Consider the following 23134-nt stretch of genomic DNA (forward strand, 5'->3'; position numbering starts at 1 on the left):
GGGAGGTGAGCGCCAGGAGATCGGGAGAGGTGCCTTTCCCGGCATGCTCTGCAGCACACCGAGGGGCGCCAGGCGTATCCCGGCGTGCATCGGGGAGCGCCCAAGGGCGATGGTTCCCGGCTCCTGGAGAGGCGTGCGAAGTTAAGCCGGTAGGTGCGAGCTTCCTTAGCTTTGAGCCTCTGGTTTCTCGTTTCCTCTTTATGGGTTTAAATCCATAACGGCAGAAAAGGATGGCCCTCTAACTACCCTCCCTCTCCGCGTGCGAACGACTCGGCGCCGCTTCGAGCTCGGTGCCAGGTGATTAGCGGGCAGGGGCGGGCCTGCAACCAGCACGTGACCCGAACTGGCAGCCAATGACTAGCCGGGTGGTCCAGCAGCGCGAGGATTCCCGGGACCCGCGAGCGGAGCGGCGCGTGGGTCGGTTGCGGTCGGCCCCGGCAGGTACGCGCAGGCGCCTTGCTTGCCACGCGCTACGCCCGTCCCCACGCGCCTGGTGGCGTGTTCTTGGCGCGAAGTGTTAAGAGTCTGGGTGTTTTTGTGAGTTGGGGGGAAGGAGAGGGTGGCGGGGGGGGGGGGCTGAGGCGTCACGTGGACGCCACAGCCAATCTCAGGCCGAGGCGCACCCACAGCTTTCCCCGGTGCCCCGGGGTGCGACGTGTTCAGTGAGGTTCGACCGGGCCCTGACGGCGTGAGCGGTCTTTCGAAGCGCGTGTGCGGCCCGTAAATTCTGGCCGTGGCTTTTCGTGACGTCCTGCTCCGCGGTGAGCACAGACGACAAGTTCTCAGCAAAATGGCTGCTGGAAAGAGTCGCCAAGCAGGGGGAGCGCTGGGGCCGCGTGAAGGTCACATGATGAGGTTGGCAGCGCGTGCTGCTGGCGCGGGGCAGGGGGAGGGTGGGGGGGGGGGGGCGTGGCGGGTCACGTGCCTTCGACTGCGCCGGCCTGTGGTTTTCCAGCGTCTTTGCTGGGGTCGGATTGCCTGTTTTTACTCTTCCCACATGGAAGCGTGGCAAGCGTCGGTGAGAAGCTGTGTGGTGTACTGGGATGAGCCGAGATCTGGGAATTCGGAGGTCTGGGGTCCAGGCCTTTGGCTAGTTTCATCTTACCACCCTCAGCTTCCATTTATCATTCAGCTCGGTAGAGGAGATCACCTTTTAAGGTCCCTCATACGGCCTCTGACTTCCTCACCTCAATTTCATGCAGATAAAAAAAATTTAACAAATTCTTAACAATTATAATGAGACAACGGCCCCCCCCCCCCAAAAAAACCCCACAGCCACTCCTCTCTCAATCATTACAGTGATGTGGGAAACCTGGTGGAGGTAATTTGTTATAATATTCTGGGCATGTCTGTCCATCTTTATCATTCCCTTTTATACTTTATGGGGGCCCACGACCTCATTTGAAAAATATTGTCTTTTAGACATCTAATCCCTATGTATTTTCTGGGAGGAAATCAAAAAGTAACTACTACTGCCATAACTGCAGAGATGGGGAAATAGTATTTAAAAGGGAAATGCTGATGCCCCATAACGCTGACTAGAAGGGCCTAGAAGTCTTCGTTTCCACTTGGTGGGCTATCTTTGTAAAATTTTAGAGACCTGGTACCCATCAGCCTTTGGTATTTTTCTTGGTGTCTCCTCCCAGTTCTAGCTCTTCATTTCACCAAAGAAGGGTCAAGGCGTTGGTGAAGAAAAGTGTAAACTGTATGTTTTCCATACCACTGCTTATGTTTTATAATACCTTTTGAGTTATCTTAAAAAGAGTCTTCGAATTTTGTGCGAACACATCTGGAAAACATTTATTGAGCAATCGTAATAGCTGTCACTTTTGAGTAATTATAATAGTTAACATCTTTCTGGCTTGGTGTTCTAAATACTTTCTACTGTATTTCATTCATTTAGTTATCATAACAAACCTATGAGGTAAGTACTGTTATCTCCATTTTACCACTGAGGAAAATAGCAACAGAGATATGGCTGGCAGTTTTACATGATTCCAACCAGATTTCCTTTTGGAAATTTGACAAAATGGTTTTAAAATTAATTTGAAAAAGTAAACCTAGAAAGTAAGAAACTTCTTGGAAGAGAAGAATGAGGAAAGGACTTGTACTAGAGAATATACAAATAAAGCTATGATAATCAAAATATAAGTAGCAACCCTGGAACACAAGATTAGTGAAACAGAATAATCTAGAAATATACAAGGTTATTTAGTGTTATAAAGGTGGTGTTTTATATCAGTAGGGAAGGGGTTCCAAAATTATGTTGGAACAATCAACTGTTTGGAGAAAAAATGGGATTTATACCTTAAAATTTAAATAAAATTGCCGGGCGTGGTGGCTCACGCCTGTAATCCCAGCACTTTGGGAGGCTGAGGCTGGCGGATCACCTGAGGTTGGGAGTTCGAGACTAGCCTCCCCAACATGGAAAAATCCCGTCTTGACTAAAAATACAAAATTAGCCGAGTGTGGTGGTGCATATCTGTAATCATAGCTACTTGGGATGCTTGAACCGGAGAGGCAGAGGTTGCAGTGAGCGGAGATCGTGCCATTGCACTCCAGCCTGGGCAACAAGAGCGAAACTCCGTTTCCAAAAAAAAAAAAAAAAAGAATCTAGGTGAATTATATATGTATATTTTTTTTTTTGAGAGGGAGTTTTGGGCTTGTCCCCCAGGCTGGAGTGGTGCTCACCACAACCTCTGCCTCCTGGGTTCAAGCAATTCTCCTGCCTCAGACTCCCGAGTAGCTGGGATTACGGGAGTCCGCCACTACACCTTGCTAATTTTTGTAATTTTAGTTGAGATGGGGTTTCACCGTGTTGGCCATGCTGGTCTGGAATTCCTGACCTCAAGTAATCCTCCAGCCTTGGCCTTCTGAAGTGCTGGGATTATAAGCGTGAGCCACCAAGCCCAGCCAAATTAAATTTTTTTTTTTGAGGGTCTCACTCTGTGGCCCAGGCTGGAGTGCAGTTGCATGATCTCGGCTCACTGCAACCTCTGCTTCCTGGATTCAAGCAGTTCTCCTGCCTCAGCCTCCCAAGTAGCTGGGATTATAGGTGCAGGCCACCACACCCAGGTAATTTTTGTATTTTTTTTTAAATTTTATTTTTTGAGATGGAGTCTCGCTCTGTCGCCCAGGCTGGAGCACAATGGTGCGATCGCAGCTCACTGCAACCTCCGCATCCCAGGTTCAAGTGATTCTTCTGCCTCAGCCTCTCAAGTAGTTGGGACTACAGGCAGACTACGCCACTGCCACCACACCTAGCTAATTTTTGTATTTTTAATAGAGATAGGGTCCAGGTAGCTGGGACTACAGGCAGACTATGCCTGCCACCACACCTAGCTAATTTTTGTATTTTTAGTAGAGATGGGGTTTCACTATATTGGCCAGGCTGGTCTCGAACTCCTGACCTCATGATCCGCTTGCCTCGGCCTCCCAAAGTGCTGGGATTACAGGCGTGAGCCACCGCACCCGGCTGATAATTTTTGTATTTTTAGTAGAGATGGGGTTTCACCATGTTGGCCAGGCTGGTCTGGAACTCCTCACCTCAGGTTTTCCTCCCATCTCGGCCTCCTAAAGTGCTGGGATTACAGGAGTGAGCCACCGCTCCTGGCCCAAATTAAATATTAAAATATAAAACGTGAAATCAGAAAATGACCACTTTAAAAAACTGGGAAAACAGTTTTCCAGTCTTGAAATAGGATGAGGCCAGGCAAGTGGCTCATGTCTATAATCCCAGCACTTTGGGAGGCCCAGGTGGGAGGATTTCTGAAACCCAGGAATTCAAGACCAGTCTGGGTAACAGAGTGAGACCCCATCTCTCCAAAAAAAATTCAGAATTAGCTTGGTGTGGTGGCATGTCCCTGTTGTCACAGCTACTCAGAAGGCTGAGATGGGAAGATCACTTGACCTCAGGAGGTCAAGGCTGCAGTGAGCTGTGACGTGTCACTGCACTCCAGACTGGCCAACAGAGTGAGACCCAGGCTCAACAAAAGAGAAAAGAGCTGTTCTACTAAGCATGACTGCCAAGGCGAATCCATAAAGACAAAGATGACAAAGATTGATACAGTTATTACAAAAAACATCTGTCTAGTTGGCAGAAACACGATAAAGTTAAAAGACAAATTTATTTAGTATTCATTTATATTTATTGAGTGTTTACTATGTGCCAGCCAATTTTTTTAGGTTTAGGAGATCCAGTAATCAGCAAAGCCTGGCAAATTGTGAGAAAAAAAAAAATTGAACAAGGCTGATGCAGGAGGGTTCCTTGAGGCCAAGAGTTGTTTTTTTTTTTTTTTTGAATCTTTACAAAGTCACTCAGCAGGCACACACTAAACACTTGTTCCGTGGAGAAAGTGTTTGAGACCAGGTTGGTCAACACGGCAAAACCTCGTCTCTACCAAAAATACAAAAATCAGCTTGGTGTGGTGGCACATGCCTGTAGTCCTAGCTACTCAGGAGGCTGAGGCAGGAGAATCACTTGAACCCAGAAGGTCAAGGCTACAGTGAGCCATGATCATGCCACTGCACCCCAGCCTGGGCGACAGAGTGTCTGTCCCAAAAAATAAATAAATAAAAATAAAAATAAAAATAAATAAATACGGTGCCTTTATAGAGGGCAGTACTTTGTACCTGGTAAACATGATACAGATCTCTATTAATGACTTGGAAAGCATGTGATAAGTGAACAAAGCAGGTTACAAAATTATGTGATCACATTTTTGTAGAAATATACCTGTATATATCCCTTTATAGTACTTCTCCTTTATCCATGGTTTCAGTTTCAGTTATCTGCCGTCAACTGTGGTCTGAAAATATTTTGAGAGACCACATTTACATAACTTCTATTATAGTATATTGTTATATTTTAGTTACTAATCTCTCACTGTGCCTAATTTATAAATTAAACTTTATTATAGGTAAGTATGTAAGTATAGGATAAAACACTGTGTATAGGGTTCAATACTTTCCTAGGTCTTAGACATACACTGGGGGATCTTGGAATGTATCCTGTGGGGATAAGAGGAGAATTACTGTACATAGAAGTCTAAAAAGATAAATATCAAATGTAAGCTAATGGTGAGTTTTTTTAAGCAGTAGGATTTTGGATGAATTGGGTTAGAAAAAACTATTTTCCTCTTTTTTTTTGGCAAGTGGTCTTTCCATGTTGCACAGGCTGGTCTCAAACTACTGGGCTCAAGGGATCTTCTTGCCTTAGCCTCCCAAGTAGCTGCGACTGCAGCTGCACACTTGACTCTAAAAAAACTTTTTTTTTTTTTTTTTTTAGATGGAGTTTTACTCTTGTTGCCCAGGCTAGAGTGCAATGGCGCTGTCTCAGCTCACTGCAATCTCTGCCTCCCGGGTTCAAGTGATTCTCCTGCCTCAGCCTCCCGAGTAGCTAGGATTACAGGCATGCGCCACCATGCCCGGCTAATTTTTGTATTTTTAGTAGAAACAGGCTTTCTCCACGTTGATCAGGCTGGTCTTGAACTCCTGACCTCAGGTGATCCACCCGCCTTGGCTTCCCAAAGTGCTGGGATCACAGGCGTGAGCCACTGTGCCTGGCCTAAAAAAAATATTTTTTAAAAGTTTTAGATTTATAGAAAAATTGCAGACTACAGAGAGAGTTTTCATATACCTAGCTTCCCTTCCAGCTTTTCCCATTATTAAAATCTTATGTTAGTGTAGTATATTTACTATAATTAAAATAATTTATTTTATTTTAGTTTTTGAGATGGAGTCTCTCTCTGTCACCCAGGCTGGAGCGCAAATGGCACTATCTCTGCTTACTGCAGCCTCTACCTCCTGGGTTCAAGTGATCCTCCTACTTCAGCCTCCTGAGTAGCCGGAATAACAGGTGATTCTCGTGTCTCAGCCACCCAAGTAGCTGGGATTACAGGCGTGCGCCACCATGTCCAGCTAATTTTTTTGTATTTTTGGTAGAGATGGAGTTTCATCATGCTTCCCAGGTTGGTCTCCTGAGCTCAAGCGATCCGCTCTCCTTGGCCTCCCAAGTTGCTGGGATTAGGAGTGTGAGCCACTACCCCCAGCCTATTATAATTAAGGAACCAATAATGATACATTATTTTTTTTTTTTTTTGAGACGGAGTCTTGCTGTCGCCCAGGCTGGAGTGCAGTGGCGCGATCTCGGCTCACTGCAGGCTCCGCCCCCTGGGTTCACGCCATTCTCCTGCCTCAGCCTCCCGAGTAACTGGGACTACAGGCGCCCGCCACCTCGCCTGGCTAATTTTTTGTATTTTTAGTAGAGACGGGGTTTCACTGTGTTAGCCAGGATGGTCTCGATCTCCTGACCTCGTGATCCACCCGCCTCGGCCTCCCAAAGTGCTGGGATTACAGGCATGAGCCACCGTGCCCGGCTACATTATTGTTAACAAAAGTCCATAGTTTTTTCAGATTTCCTTTTTATCTAATGTCCCTTTTCTGTTCCAGTATTCCATCCAAGATAACACAGTACTTTTTGTAGTCATGTCTCCTTAGGATCCTCTTGGCTATGATAGTTTCTCACGCTTTCCTTATTTTTGATGACCTTGACACTTTTGAGGAATACCAGTCAGGTTTTTTGTAGCATGTTACTCAATTGGGATTTGATGCTTTTTTCATCATTAGACTGGGATTAGAGTACTTAGTATCAACATGATTGTCACTATTGATGTGACCTTGATCACTTGGCTGTCAGTTTGGTTTTTAAATGTTTGCTTTTCTATAGCTAATATTAAGAAAATTTGTTACTTGCAATATAAAAGTAAATATTTGTTGATATTCTACACATGTCTACCGGTAGCATTTATAATAAGTAATACATTGACAAGCCTAATAATACAGGAAAAGGATAATGGATGTTATAATCAAGGAAAAATAATGACGAAGTTGCCTGAAGGGCTAATTGTAGAAAGGAATTAAAGGCATTATTACCATATAGCTTATTTTAACAGTCTTTAAGCTGTTTTAGGACTCTGTTCTAAGAAGAACATTCTGGTAATCAAGAATTGGATCTCAATTCAAAGGTAGGAAAGGAATTATTCAATTATTCATAATAGGATGAAAATACAAATAGGATAGTTTAGATCAATTAGGTAAAATCTTACAATCCAACAACAAATAATTAATGAGCCCTACTGCGTGCCAGGTGCTAAGGATTGAACAGTGAACAGGACAAAGTCCATGCCCTCATGGAAATTATATTTTGGTAGACAATGAGCTAATAAAGAAAGATGATTTCAGGGCCAGGCATGGTGGCTCATGCCTGTAATCCCAGCACTTTGGCAGGCCGAGGCAGGTGGATCACCTGAGGTCAGTTTAAGACCAGCCTGGCCAACATGGTGAAACCCTGTCTCTACTAAAAAATACAAAAAATTAGCTAGGTGTGGTGGTGCACGCCTGTAGTCCTAGCTATTCGGGAGGCTGAGGCATGAGAATCGCTTGAACCCGGGAGGTTGCAGTGAGCTGAGATCGTGCCACTGCACTCCAGCCTGGGTGACAGAGCAAGACTCTGTATCCAAAAAAAAAAAAGCTATGAAGAAAACAATACAAGAGATAGAGAGTGGTGGTGGTGGGTTTGGTGGTTCTTTTAGATGGGTTGCCAGGCAAGGCTTCTCTGAAGTAACATTTGAACATAACACGACCTGAATGATAAAGAGTAAGACACACCAAAATGTGGAGAATTGGAAGTGGTGGGCATAGTAATGCAAAGACTTTGTGTCAAAAGTCAGTTTGGGGATTTTCAAGGAATTACAAGAAGGCTAGTGTGCCAGAGTTGGGAGAGTGCTGGGATATGAAGTGGTGGTGGTGGTGCATGGTGGTAGGAAATGAGATTGAGAATTGGCGGGGCTCAGATTGTGTAGAGCCTTGTAGGCCATAAGGTTTTTGGATTTTATTCTAACTGATGGTATTCATTGGACAGTTTTGTGCAGAAAAATGATACCTAATTTATGTTTTCTTTTTTTTTTTTTTTTTTTTTTTGAGACGGAGTCTTGCTCTGTCGCCCAGGCTGGAGTGCAGTGGCGCAATCTCGGCTCACTGCAAGCTCCGCCTCCCGGGTTCACGCCATTCTCCTGCCTCAGCCTCTCCGAGTAGCTGGGACTACAGGCGCCCGCCACCACGCCCGGCTAATTTTTTGTATTTTTAGTAGAGACGGGGTTTCACCGTGGTCTCGATCTCCTGACCTCGTGATCCGCCCACCTCGGCCTCCCAAAGTGCTGGGATTACAAGCGTGAGCCACTGCGCCCGGCCCTAATTTATGTTTTCAAAACATCGCTTTGCTGCAGGGGCAATTAAGAAGCCGTTGGAGGCCAGGCTCACGCCTGTAATCCCAGCACTTTGGGAGGCCAAGGCAGGTGGATCACGAGGTCAGGAGATCGAGACCATCCTGGCTAACATGGTGAAACCCCGTCTCTACTAAAAATACAAAAAAATTAGCCGGGTGTGGTGGCGGGCGCCTGTAGTCGCAGCTACTTATGCTTAATCATAATGCATTGAAAAAGTGCCACTGCACTCCAGCCTGGGCAACTGAGCAAGACTCCATCTCAAAAAAAAAAAAAAAAAAAAAGCCGTTGGAGTGGTGTGAGGTACAGTAGCTTGGACTAGTGAGGTAGATAGAGATAGAGGCAGTGAGAAGTGGTTGAATTCAGGGCATGTTTTCAAGGTAGAACCAACAGGATTTGCTGATAGATTAGCTGTGGGAGATGAGGGAAAGAGAGTAATCAAAGATGATTACAAGGGTTTTAGCTGGAGCGACTGGTGCCATTTACAGAGATGGGAAACAGGAAGGAGCTAGTTTGGATGAAGTGTTTAGATGTTTGGAGCTTGAGATGCCTGCTAGATATCCAGGAATAGCCATTGAGTAGGCAGTTGACTATTAAATTCTAGAGCCTAGGGTCAAGATCAGGGTTGTGAATATACTTTTGGGATATCATCGATACATTGATGGTGTTTAAACATATAGAACTGCCAGCCTCGGCAACATAGTGAGACCTTGTCTCTGTAAAGAAAAAAAAAAAAATTAGCTGGGTGTGGTGGTGTGCCTGTGGCCCCAGCTACTTGGGAAGCTGATGTGGGAGGATTACTTCAGCCTGGGTGGTTGAGGCTACAGTGAGCCATGATCATGCCACTGCACTCCAGCCTGGGCAACAGATGGAGATCCTGTCTCAAAAAAACAAAACTAAAAACAAAAACATGTAACTGGTTAGGTCAGCTAGGGAGTAAAGAAGAGGGCCAATGACTGAGCCCTGAGACTACTGACATCATGGAGGGGAATATATTTTAATATATACTTAAATTTCTTTTGTATTGGTATCAGGACCAAATTGAATGAGCAACATGTAAATAATATAACACTGAATAATGCCTTTGAGATGATTATAATGTTACTAGGCTCTTCCTGTTACTTGAATCCTCATGTTTTTGTCACTTTCCTGCCTGAGGATTTCTACTTTCTCTCCATTGTTTGAGGACATAAACCCCCAGACTTCTTAGCTTAGCATACCAGAGCTTTCATTGTCTGAGTACTCTACGTCATCTCACTCCTTTTTATCTTTTCTCCTCTTTTATCACACCTACCGTGCCCAATGTGCTTGGCTCCTTTATAACCCCCTGTTGGCCTGGAATACTCTTTCTCCTCCTGCTGCCCTGCCTCAAACTCCTACTCAGTCTTCAATGTCCACCTTAAATTGGCTATGTAATTTTCCCCAATTTCGACGGATAAAATTGACCCCTTCACCGCATGGTACTTCCTCAGTGCTGTTGCTTATACTTCAATTTATAGCAAAATACAAAATCAGTTGGTATTTTGGCTTTTAAAAAAATTCATTTGTTTCCCCAGTGCTTTGCATGTGGTAGATGCTTAATCATAATGCATTGAAAAAGTTTAAAAGTTTTGCTTTGGCCAAAGAGTAAGTAATTAAAAACTAGATCTTACAATACACGATCATATGGATTATTAGCTGAGATTTTTAGGATCTTTTTATTATGTCAAGTTGTTGGTTTTAGTGATATTCATTGTGGCATAATTTAGCCAGTACAAAGTTTAGTGAAGTGTCAGTTAGGAGTCTTAGTTCAGAGACATATTAGGAATGTTTTATTCTCTAGGGCTGAATAATGCTTATTCTTTGGAGGCAGGCTATTATAATAGATTTTTCCTTCACTTGCCCACTTTTCCACCCACCCTCTCAGTAGTTGGGAATTCTATTTTAACAGTACGCTTTGAGCTGTTCGCTGGAGTGTACTTTGAGCTCTTTGCTGGAGATGGAACCTAATGTAATAAATCCAGTAGAATCAGCAGTACTCACCCCAGGAATGTCCTTTAAATTGTTGGATAGAAGGAGGCTTACTGGTGTGAATTGTAGGTGTGAAGAGTTTTCAGCCTGTGAGTCCAAAGTAGGGTTGATTATTTTGTCATTCAATCATAAGCATGTATTGAGTACCTGCCATATATGGGTATTGTATGAGGTGCAGTGTAGGGGACACACAAAAGAAATAAAAGGCATGGTTCTCTGCATATGAGGCCCTGACAATTTAGTTGAGGAACTGAAACATAGGAAGGGATTTAATCTTAAGCAATATATCAGTAAGTGCAAAGTACTGTAGTATAAATCAGGGACTGCATTTCTTAAGCCCATAATTATATTCTCAGGGTTATATGCAGTCTTATATCAATTTTCAACATTTTAAGTTGACTTGAAGTTCTGCATTTTCTCTTATCCTTTAACATTTCTAGTTTCAATAAGATATTGATTTAGCTCTTTGTTTGATATGATAAAAGCCATATATAAGAAGAGTTCTCTGCCACAATGTTGCATCCAAGCATTTTATTCTTTCATGTCTATAAAGAAAGTACATAGGCCCACACCTGTAATCCCAGCACTTTGGGAGGCCAAGGAAGGAGGATTGCTTGAGGCCAGGAGTTCGAGACCAACCTGGGCAACATAGTGAGACCCCATCTCTATGAAAACATAAAAATGAAAAATAAAAAATAAAATACATAATTTGAAATGGTGGAATGTCATTTATCCTTTACAAGTGTGACAGAGGCACACTTTCATTTTTTTTGCTATGTGTAGGTTCCTCCTCCGCATACTTTGTCTTTTCCACTTAAAGAGGTGGAGGGGGAGAAAGAGAACCTGGAGAACAAATTTTGTGTGTGTAAATGAATGTGAATTTAAAAGTATGTATTTTCATTAAAGGCAACCAACTGAACAGAAAAAAAAAAGTACGTATTTTCATATTTGAATTATAAAAGTGGCTTTTTTTTGAGAAGATAAATACATAAGCACAAATAATAATTTCTAATATGCCAACTATCACTGTTAGCGTGTTGATATGCTTCTAGGTTTCTTTTTTTTTAAATGGAAAGTGTTTTTTTTTTTTTTTTTTTTTAGCTCAGATACATTTAGAAAAAAGATAATTGTCTTTACATAGGTTTATCTGATCAAAGTACTCTCAATAAAATTCTTTAGTGGCTTTGCATAGTAAATGGAATCAAGTTGAGACAAGTTCAGATTCCTTAGTTAGCTTGACACATAAAGCTCAGTACCTCATAGGTTATCTCACGCCATATGTCTCCCGCATACGCAACTTGTTTTATCCATATTACATGTGTGTACTACTTTCAGGCCTCTAGATGAGGGGTTGGCAAATGTTTTCTGTAAAGGACTAGATAGTAAATATTTTAATTTATGGGCCTTAGCGTTTCTTTTAAGTACTACTCAATTCTGTTGTGGTAGCAAACTGCAGGACCAGCCCAGAGAGTGTCTACTCTGTTGATAACAGAATGTCAGGTTACTTTGTAGATATAAAAGGGCCAAGATTGCAAGTCATGTAGCCTGGGCATGCACAATAGAAAAAGCTTTGATCTCTAACAGCACCCAGAGCCAACATCCCTCCTCTTCTCCCCCAGCAGAACCAAGAAGTCTGAGACATGACCAGAACTTGAATGCTGGAACCTTTTCAGAAGCAACGGGTCCATTGGCCGTAAAGATCCAGGGCTAAAATTTGCCTCAACATACCTTACCGAAATGGTTAAGTTTGAAGCCCTCCAATCGGACCTTGGCAAGCCAACATTTCCACATCTTTTCCCTTGCCCTCCAACCTCTTAAAACTTGTCCCAGACTCCAAATCAGGGAGACAGATTTGAGCTGGGCCTGCTGTTTCCTCACTAGTCTGCCTTGCAATAAAGCGTTTCTTTTCTCAAAAGCTGGTGCCTCCTTCCCGTAGGAGATAGGGAAAAAAAAAAAAAAAAAGCTGGTGCCATAGTATTGGCTTCAATGCATAATGGCAGCAAGCCCATTTGCTAGATAACAGCACAAAAGCAGCCACAGACAATAATACACAAACAAATGAAATGGCTGTGTTTCAGGAAACTTTACATATAGACACTGAATTTGAATTTCATGTAATTTTTTTTTTTTTGAGATGATAGCTCACTCTGTTGCCCAGGCTGGAGTGCAGTGGTGCAATCTTGGCTCACTGCACCTTCCACCTCCCATGTTCAAGTGATTTTCCTGGCTCAGCCTCCCGAGTAGCTGGGACTACAGGCGTGCGCCGCCATACTTGGCTAATTTTTTTTGTATTTTTAGTAGAGAGCAGGTTTCACTACGTTGGCCAGCCTGGTGTCAAACTCCTGACCTCAGGTGATCCGTCCTCCTCTGCCTCCCAAAGTGCTGGGATTACTGGTGTAATCCACTGCGCCTGGCCTTTCATAATAATTTTTACATGTCATAAAATTTTATTACCTTGATTTTTTTCAACCATTAAAATATGTAAAAAATCATTTTTAGCTTGTGGGGCATATGAAAACAAATGGCAGAACATGGCCTTTAGGGCTGTAGTTTATGGATTCCTGCTCACTTACTGGGTGCCTCTGTCCCTGCTGAGCACCCTCTTTTCCTCCTGCCACACTTTTCCTAGTATGGCTGACTTATTCAAACCTCATCTCAATATTACAGTCTGAAGGTAGTCAGAATTTGTTTTAGATTCTCCTTTTCTGGTGAAAAAAATACAATTATCTTTTTTCTAAACGTATCTGAGCTAAAAAAGCCAACACTTGCCATTAAAAAAAAAAGAAACCTAGAAGCATATCAACACGCTAATAGTGATAATTGGCATATTAGAAATTATTATTTGTGCTTATGTATTTATCTTCTAAAAAAAGCCACTTTTATAATTCAAATATGAAAATAAATACTTTTTTTTGTTGTGTTCAGATCTCTCTCTTATTTGAGACAGGGTCTTGCTCTGTTGCCCATGCTGGAGTGCAGTGGTGTGTGCACAGCTCACTGCAACCTTGACCTCCCAGGCCCAAGCCATCCTCCTGCTTCAGCCTCCCAAGTAGCTGGGATTTTGTGCCACCCAGCACCCCTGGCTAATTTTTTTTTTGGATTTTGTTTTTTTGAGACAGAGTTTTGCTCTTGTTGCCCAAGCTGGAGTGCAATGGCTCAATCTCGGCTCACCACAACCTCTGCCTCCTGGGTTCAAGGGATTCTCCTGCCTCAACCTCCCGAGTAGCTGGGATTATAGGCAGGCGCCACCATGCCTGGCTAATTTTGTATTTTTAGTAGAGATGGGGTTTCTCCATGTTGGTCAGGCTGGTCTTGAACTCCCGACCTCAGGTGATCTGCCTGCCTCGGCCTCCCGAAGTGCTGGGATTACAGGAGTGAGCCACTGCACCTGGCCCCACCCCTGGCTAATTAAAAAAAAATGTTATGTTTTATTTTTATTTATTTTTTATACTTTTAAATTTATTTTATTTTTAATAGAGGTGGCATCTCACTGTGTTACCCAGGTTGGTCTCGAACTCCTGGGCTCAAATAATCCTCCCACCTTGGCCTCCCAAAGTGCTGTGGTGGCCTGTAATCCCAGTACTTTGGGAGGCCAAGGTGTGAGCCACCATGCCGGGTGGTTCAAAAATTTTAAAATTTTTGGTAGAGATGGGTTCTACTGTGAGCCGTGATTGCGCCACAGCACTCCAGCTGAGACACAGAGTGAAACCCTGTCTCAAAAACAAACACAAAAAGACACACACACACGGAAATTAAGAGGAATAAAAAGTTGTCAGTGGTAAGATTGTAGGTATCACAAATTATATTATTATTTGCTTATTTATTTTATAGGTTCTTCGTTAGAATGTAAACTCCTAGAGGTCTTGGATTTTGTCTGTCTTAGAACAGTGCCTGGCTTACGATAGTTTTGAATAAATATTTGTTTATTGTTTCATGAATTGAATGTGGAAACATTTCTTTTTGTTGGCCTTAATGTTTTTTTTTTTTTTTTTTTTTTTTTTGAGACGGAGTCTCGCTCTGTCGCCCAGGCTGGAGTGCAGTGGCGCAATCTTGGCTCACTGCAAGCTTCGCCTCCCGGGTTCACGCCATTCTCCTGCCTCAGCCTCTCCGAGTAGCTGGGACTACAGGCGCCCGCCACCATGCCCGGCTAATTTTTTGTATTTTTTTTAGTAGAGACGGGGTTTCACCGTGGTCTCGATCTCCTGACCTCGTGATCCGCCCGCCTCGGCCTCCCAAAGTGCTGGGATTACAAGCGTGAGCCACCGCGCCCGGCCTTGTTGGCCTTAATGTTATAGTAATACTTATTAACATTAAATTAAAACAAAAGGTAAAAGGAAATTCCTAGTGGGCGTGGTGGCTCACGCCTGTAATCCCAGAACTTTGGGAGGCCGAGGCGGGTGGATCACCTGAGGTCAGGAGTTTGAGACCAGCTTGAACAACATGGTGAAACCCCATCTCTACTGAAAATACAAAATTGTCTGGGTGTGGTGGCGCGTGCCTGACCTACCCCAGCTACTTGGGAGGCTGAGGCAGGAGAATCGCTTGAACCCGGGAGGCAGAGGTTGCAGTGAGCTGAGATTGCACCATTGTACTCCTGGGCAACAAGAGTTAAACTCTGTCTCCAAAAAAAAGACAAACAAAAAAACAACAAAAAAAGAAATTTCCTAATTTTTTTTTTTTTTTTTTTTTTGAGACAGTTTTGCTTTGTCTCCCAGGCTGGAGTGCAGTGGCTCGATCTCACCTCACTGCAACCTCTGCCTTCCGGGTTCAAGCAATCCTTCTGCCTCAGCTTCCTGAGTAACTGGAACTACAAGCATGTGCCACCACGCCTGGCTAATTTCTGTATTTTTTGTAGAGATGCGATTTTGCCATGTTGGCCAGGCTAGTCTTGAACCCCTGGCCTTAAGTGATCCACCTGCCTTGGCCTCCCAAAGTGCTGGGATTACAGGCATGAGCTACTGTGCCCAGCCCAACCTTTTTTTAGTGCAGCATGGTTTTTGCATATTCTCACCACCATTGTTGGCCACCTCTGGTCCTCTTTAAGTGTTGTACCCAAAACAGGACACGCTCTTCTAGATTTAAGCAATCCAGCCCAGCGTATAGAGGAATTACTTCCTCTCAGAATCTAGATACCACACATTCAATTTAGGGTTTCTTGTACATGTGTCCCATTGTTGGGTCATATTGAACTTACTTTGTAGGTGTAAAAGATAGGAAAAACCAAACTGCTTTTTCCTATCTCACATACTACTCAACACTTCTGACACCAGATGTGTGTTGGATTTTTCCTTACACACCAAACAGTTCTCCGGTAGACACCAATTGGATATCCTATAATTCAATTGTAACATTGTCAACCTGCAGATAGTGTCAGATCCTATAGGTTAAGGGGTCAACCACACAAAACTGTCTCCACTTCACATGCCAATTGCATGTCCCAGGTTGTGACCTGTGTTGACCAACTGGCTATAAATTGGGGGTTCCCACAACCTTCTCCTTGGGTTTGGTTAATTTGCAGGCGTGGCTCACAGAACTCAGGGAAACACTTTATTTGTGTTTATCCATTTATTATAAAGATATTATACAGGATACAGATGAGCAGCCAGATGGAAGAGATGCATAAGGCAAGGTCTGTAGGAAGGAGTGTGGAGTTTCTGTGTCCTCCCTGGGCACTCCACACTCCTGGCACCTCTCTGTGTTCAGCAGCCCAAAAGTTCTCCAAACCTTGACCTTTTAGGGTTTTGTGGAGGCTTTATGATGTAAACATGATTGATTAAATTATTGGCCATTGGTGATCAGCTTAACCTTCAGCTCCTCTTCACTATCAGGAGCTGGGAGGGAGGTGGGAATCACAGTTTCAACCTTCCAATCACATGGTGGGTTCTCCCGGCAAGTTGCCTTATTAGAATAAAATATGCTTCTGTCACCCAGGAAATTCTAAGGGATTTAAAGGCTCCGTGTCAGATGCTCCTATCACTCAGGAAATTATAAAGATCTTAAGAGTTTTATCCCAGGAACTGGAGGTAGAGACCAAATATCCATTTCTTATATATTACAATATTAAAATAGGTATTTAAAACATTATAACAGCTTCCAACTCTTTTCCCAGTAAATGTTTACCTGGTAATGTAACAGAACTGGCTAGCTTGCCTTTTGTGTATTTTTGTTTTTCCCTGCCCTTCTTCATTGGAGGTACTAATAAGTAGCAAAATGTTCAAAAGATGGGTAGGCAGAGAATAAATGAAGTGAAACCTCTGGAAAGTCTACACCGTTTTTTTTTTTTTTTTTTTTTTTTTTCGAGACGGAGTCTTGCTCTGTCGCCCAGGCTGGAGTGCAGTGGCAGTGGTGCCATCTCTGCTTACTGCAAGCTGCGCCTCCCGGGGTGCCCGCCACCATGCCTGGCTGATTTTTTGTATTTTTAGTAGAGGCAGGGAATCACCATGTTAGCCAGGATGGTCTCGATCTCCTGACCTCGTGATCCATCTGCCTCAGCCTCCCAAAGTGCTGGGATTACAGGCGTGAGCCACCGTGCCCGGCTGAAAGTCTGCACATTTTTAAAAAATTTAATTTTTAATTTTATTTTATATTTTGCTAACTTCTTTTTTAACTGTCCTTACTGCTTGTGCAAAGTCTGCACATTTTATAAAATATATATTTTAAATTTTATAAAATATTATAAAATTTGTAATATTCTCCAAATAATTCAATGATGACTATACATTTTCTTTTTCTTTTTTTTTTTTTGAGATGGAGTTTCACTCTTTTGCCGGCTGGAGTACAATGGTGTGATCTTGGCTCACCACAACCTCCGCCTCCCAGGTCCAAGTGATTCTCCTGCCTCAGCCTCCTGAGTAGCTGGGATTTCCGGCATGTGCCACCATGCCTGACTAATTTTGTATTTTTAGTAGAGATAGGCGTTTCTCCATGTTGGTCAGGCTGGTCTCAAACTCCCGACCTCAGGTGATCTGCCTGCTTCAGCCTCCCAAATTGCTGGGATTACAGGCGTGAGCCACCGCGCCTTGCTGATGGCTATACATTTTCTAGATGCTTTCTTCAGAATTCCTGAAATTGCAGGAGAGTAAGTACTTGTGTAAAAATCAGAAACTGATCTCATGGCTGTGTCTTCAGAAAGTATCGAAAACCTATTTTTTTCCAGGAAAATGTGCCATTATAATTTTACCCTAATTTTCCAAAACTGTAACCAAATTCTTATTCCCATCAGCCGTTCATTTCTCATGGATGTCACTGTAATATCTCGTGGATGTCACTGGGATATCATAGACCAAGGGATGTCAACCTTTTTCTTTCTCCTCAGTGTTTCAGGAAAGCAAACATTTTCTGTAAAGGACCAGATAGTAAATATTTAGACTTTGTGGACCGGAGGGTCTATGTGTCAACAACTTGACTGTGCTTTTATATCACAAAAGTGGTCACAGACAATATGTAAATCAATGGACATGGCTGTCTTTCAATAAAACTATTTACAGAAGCAGACATCAAACCTAGAGTGAAAAATCATTCTACCAAAAAGACACAGGTACATTGCAGCACTATTCCCAATAACAAAGAAATGGAATCAACCAGCAGTGGACTGGATAAAGAAAATGTGGTGCATATACACCATGGAATACTATGCAGCCATAAAAAAGAATGAAATCATGTCATTTGCAGCAACATGGATGCAGCTGGAGGCCATTTTCCTAAGTGAATGAACACAGAAACAGAAAACCAAATATCACATGTTCTCACTTCTTTTTTTCTTTTTTTTTTTGAGATGGAGTTTTGCTCTTGTCACCCAGGCTGGAGTGCAATGGAGTGGTCTTGGCTCACTGCAATCTCCGCCTCCTGGGTTCAAGCAATTCTCCTGCCTCAGCCTCCCGAGTAGCTGGGATTACAGGTGCCCGCCACCATGCCCAGCTAATTTTTGTATTTTTAGTAGAGACAGGGTTTCACCATGTTAGCCACGCTGGTCTCGAACTCGTGACTTCAGGTGATCTGCCTGCCTGGGCCTCCCAAAGTGCTGAAATTACAGGCGTGAGCCACTGCGCCTGGCCCACATGTTCTCACTTATAAGTGGGATCTAAACATTAGGTGCTCATGGACATAAAGATGGCAACGGTAGACACTGGGCACTACCAGAGGGGGTAGGGAAGGAGGAGGACAAGGGTTGAAAACTAATTATTGGGTATTACGCTTACTACCTAAGTGACAGGATCATCTGTACCCCAAACCAAAGTATCACACAATATCCCCATGTAGCAAACCTGCACATGTACCCTGAAATGTAAAATAAAAATTCAAATTTTTTTTTGAGACGGAGTTTCGCTCGTTGCCTAGGCTGGAGTGCAATGGAGCCATCTCGGCTCACTGCAACCTCCGCCTCCCAGGTTCAAGCGATTTTCCTGCCTCAGCCTCCCAAGTAGCTGGGATTACAGGCATGTGCCACCACCCCAGCTAATTTTGTATTTTTAGTAGCGATGGGGTTTCTCCATGTTGGTCAGGCTCGTCTTGAACTCCCAACCTCAGGTGATCTGCCCTCCTTGGGCTCCCAAAGTGCTGGAATTAGAGGTGTGAGCCACTGTGCCTGGCCAAAAATTGAAATTATTAAAAAATACCTAGAGTGATGTCTATTGCATCAGGCCTAGTAGTAATGACTGCCATCATAGACCCACTATCTTCACCATCCATGAAGATAGAATAATGGAATTCTACCCTGGAAATCATTTTCCTTCAGAATGTTTGAAAGCCTTGGTTCTGTCTTCCAATGTTCCTTTCGAGAAATCTTTTGCTATTCTGATCCTTTTTTTTTTCTTTTTTTTTAGAGACGGGGTCTTATTATCCCAGGCTGGTCTCGAACTCCTGGCCTCAAGCAATCTTCTCGTCTCAGCCTTCCAAAGTTCTGAGATTACAGGAGTGAGCCAACGTGCTGCCTGGCTCCATTCTCTTTATTTTTTTTTTTTTTGAGACGGAGTCTTGCTCTGTCGCCCAGGCTGGAGTGAGTGCAGTGGCGCGATCTCAGCTCACTGCAAGCTCTGCCTCCCAGGTTCACGCCATTCTCCTGCCTCAGTCTCCCGAGTAGCTGGGACTATAGGCGCCCGCCATCATGCCCGGCTATTTTTTTGTATTTTTAGTAGAGATGGGATTTCACCATGTTGGCCAGGATGGTCTCGATCTCCTGACCTCGTGATTCGCCTGTCTCGGCCTCCCAGAGTGCTGGGATTACAGGTATGAGCCACCGCACCCGGCCTTTGACTCTTGATCCGTTGTTTAAACCAGTCTTTTCCTGTCTCCCTCTGTCTGGAGGCTTCTCTTGGTTCTTAGCACTTTCTCTGTATGTCTTACAAGTTAGTTAAATTCTCCTCACTTTTTCTAATCAGTACAGTGGAGATGGTAGTACTTACCTTAGGCTTGTTTTGAATATTAATGTGATAAAGAATATAAAGTGCTAAAAAGAGTGCTTTGTATATAATTGTTGCTGTTATCATCATCAACATCTTACTGAGGCATCTCACTAAAATGCCTTTCTGTAGTTTTGACAGTCCATAACCACTTTTTGGTACTGTGGGGTTCCTATGGTGTGAAATTTTGATTGCAGAGACAAAGTCTGGGATAACTTGAAATGATACTAGAGATTTTTAGGGTTAAGGAATGGAAATAGGATCTTTCAGTAGCCCTGAGCCTAAAATAGAGGTTTGGAGTCACATAAGAATTTGGTATAATTGGAATGTTTGTAACACAAGGAAATGATAAATGCTTGAGATTATGGATACCCCATTTACCATGATGTGATTATTATGCACTGTATGCCTGTATCAAAATACCTCATGTACTGCATAAATATTATATACACCTACTATGTACCCATAAAATTAAAAATAAAAAAAATAGAAAAAAAAAATAGAGAATTTGGTTCCCAGTTGCATTCACTGAGTTGGAGGTTACAATAGAATACACGTGTAACTTCCTCTACCCAGGTGACCCCTTACCAGGATTATGCATATGTTAGTGTCAGTCACAATGTTTTGCAAGCTAACTGTATTTATATTTTTCAAGTGAAAGCTTTTTAACACTGCAGGTTACTTTTCAGTTCTTTTAAAGTGTTATAACTTCCCTTTTATTTTAAATAGTGTGTTCTTGGAACCAGCATTTTATATTGCCACTAAAAATTTAAAATAATTAGATCAATATTGGTGTCATTTAAAATAGGATATTTGAAAAGAGCAGATTTTCTTCAGATTATATTTTTATGCAAAAGCATACTTAATTTCCTCCGATTCTCCTTAATTTTGTTTTTTGAGGACACTGCCTTCTGAGTGGCATATTAGTAAAGATGCGGGTAGGAACAGACCTTTTATTTCATCTTTAAGGGAAATAGGGAATCATAAAAGTCATTAATTATTTGTTTAAATGTTTTTTTTTTTAATAATTAAAAAAGTTTCTAACTCAGTAATTTTTTTGTTTTTATTGAGACAGGGTCTTGCTATGTGCCCAGGCTCAAGCTCAAGGCCTGCCTGAACCTCCCAAAGTGCTGGGATTGTAGGAATGAGCCACCATGCCCGGCCGAAATGTTTTTATTTTTGATGAGCCTAAGATTATATGAGATACACTTGCCTTGCCCCCTAACTTCACCTTAAGTTCAGCTGGCTATTTTCCTGGTGTTTTGTCCAACAGGTAAGAAAAGGTGAGCTGCCTTGTTAAATTCTTCCCCCTGCTGGAAAAATAATCAGAAATATATTAAGTTTATCATCTTTACAAATAAATTGTTTATAGTATACTTCTCCTGGCAAGGAGACTTGGACTAATGTTTGAGCCAAATATGAAAGGAGGTAATTATACAAGTGCTGTTAAAAGGTGAGCAAGATTTGGTGACGGGCTTTGGAAGCAAGGATAACCATCCATTAAGCATAGTAGGCACAGTGCGTATGTGGCCCACGATACTTTTAGGGGGTCTATGATAATGTTTTAGTCTCTTGTAAAATCAGAAGAAAAAAACTATTAGGTGAAACAAAATATTTTCATGTATTTCTTTTTATGTCAATACAGCCATAAAAATATAATTTCAATTAAATTTTATTTATTTATTTATTTATTTATTTAGAGACGGGGTCTCACTCTCTTGCCCAGGCTGGAGTGCAGTGGCACGATCTCACTGCAGCCTCCGCCTCCTGGGTTCAAGCAATTCTCCAACCTCAGCCTCCCGAGTAGCTGGGATTACAGGGGTGTGCCACCACGTCCAGCTAATTTTTGCATTTTTAGTAGAGATTGGGTTTCACCATGTTGGCCAGGCTTTATTTTTAGTTTTACAGAAAGGGTTTTGCTCCGTCACCCAAGCTGGGGTAGAGTGGCGTGATTGCAAGCTCACTGTAGCTTCAAACTCTTGGGCTCAAGTGATCCTCCTGCCTTGGCCTCTCAGTATTGGGATTATAGGCGTGAGCCACTGCACCTGGCCAAAATACAGTTAAAATAGTTTTTTTGTGTGCAGGAAGGAGCTCAATAAAGCAAAAGTGCCCAAGGCCCACAAAAGCCGTAACATGGCTCTGTTTGGAATGATGGAAACCAGTCAAAATGACTTTTTTTCTATCTTGAGATGAAGGAGAAATAGTAGCTATCAGTAAGGAAATGGGAGGACATATAACAAATTTTGCCTTAGATTAAATGAGTTGTGGGACATTTATGAAGAGAGATGGATTATGTAATGCATTTTTTTACCTAGTAGTTATTCTTCAAGAGCCTAAGGCAGGTTTTCTGTGACAGACTTGTTCTGTGGTAGGGAACAGGTCCTGGGGATATAAGCCTTTCTTCCAAACTAGTATAATGTGTTAGTGACAAATAAGACGTCAGTTCTTTTTTTTCTTTTTTCTTTTTTTTTTTGAGATGGAGTCTTACTCTGTCGCCCCAGCTGGAGTGCAGTGGCGCGATCTTGGCTCACTGCAAGCTCTGCCTTCCCGGGTTCATGCCATTCTCCTGCCTCAGCCTCCTGAGTAGCTGGGACTACAGGTGCCCGCCACCATGCCTGGCTAATTTTTTGTATTTTTTTTTTTTTTTGAGACAGTCTTGCTGTTTCGCCCAGGCCAGAGTGCAGTGGCGCGATCTTGGCTCACTGCAAGCTCTGCCTCCCGGGTTCACGCCATTCTCCTGCCTCAGCCTCCCGAGTAGCTGGGACTACAGGTGTCCGCCACCATGCCCAGCTAATTTTTTGTATTTTTAGTAGAGACAGGGTTTCACCGTGTTAGCAAGGATGGTCTCAATCTCCTGACCTCGTGATCCACCTGCCTCGGCCTCCCAAAGTGCTGGGATTACAGGCGTGAGCCACCGTGCCCGGCCATTTTTTGTATTTTTAGTAGAGACGGGGTTTCACCATGTTAGCCAAGATGGTCTTGATATCCTGACCTCATGATCCGCACGCCTCGGCCTCCCAAAGTGCTGGGATTACAGGTGTGAGCCACTGTGCCTGGCCAGAAGTCAGTTCTTAAGTTGTAATTTAGGATTTTGCTTTTACTACTATCTATCATCTCCCATCTTAGCCTTTTTAAAAATATACATATTTTATATTGTTTGCTTTAAATATGTTCACAGAGGAGACACATGAAATTTCACAGTTTGATATATTTTTCTTGTTTGAGGTATTTACTGACAAAGTTTAGAATATTGTTGCAAATTTCAGTCATCATGGCTCTAGAATTTACTTTTCCTTCATTTCTCTGTTTTGCTGCTTATATCAGAACCCAGAGAAGACAGAGTCAAGGGTCACTACCATTTTGATTTATTTCCCTGCAAGGTAGTTCTCTATGTTACTGAAGGGGGCTGAACACTCAAGTCACTCACCAAAAATCAATATGGTA

General features: G+C 42.9%; 1 protein-coding gene across 7 annotated transcripts in view; it reads left to right on the forward strand.

Moving 5' to 3' along the window:
- The window catches only part of MGA (MAX dimerization protein MGA), a 165690-nt gene continuing 142556 nt past the window's right edge, over nucleotides 1-23134 (forward strand). For 2 of the 7 annotated variants that reach the window (XM_055278815.2, XM_063639172.1), the window contains exon 1: nucleotides 1-149. The gene's annotated coding sequence lies outside the window, so the exon portion shown is untranslated. Of the gene's footprint in view, nucleotides 442-637; nucleotides 762-19015; nucleotides 19518-20765; nucleotides 20974-23134 lie in introns of those variants that run through there. The other 5 variants (XM_063639165.1, XM_063639169.1, XM_063639163.1 and 2 more) reach the window with 5 other exon arrangements.

This window comes from Symphalangus syndactylus, chromosome 5 (assembly GCF_028878055.3).
Source record: "Symphalangus syndactylus isolate Jambi chromosome 5, NHGRI_mSymSyn1-v2.1_pri, whole genome shotgun sequence".
NCBI lineage: Eukaryota > Metazoa > Chordata > Mammalia > Primates > Hylobatidae > Symphalangus > Symphalangus syndactylus.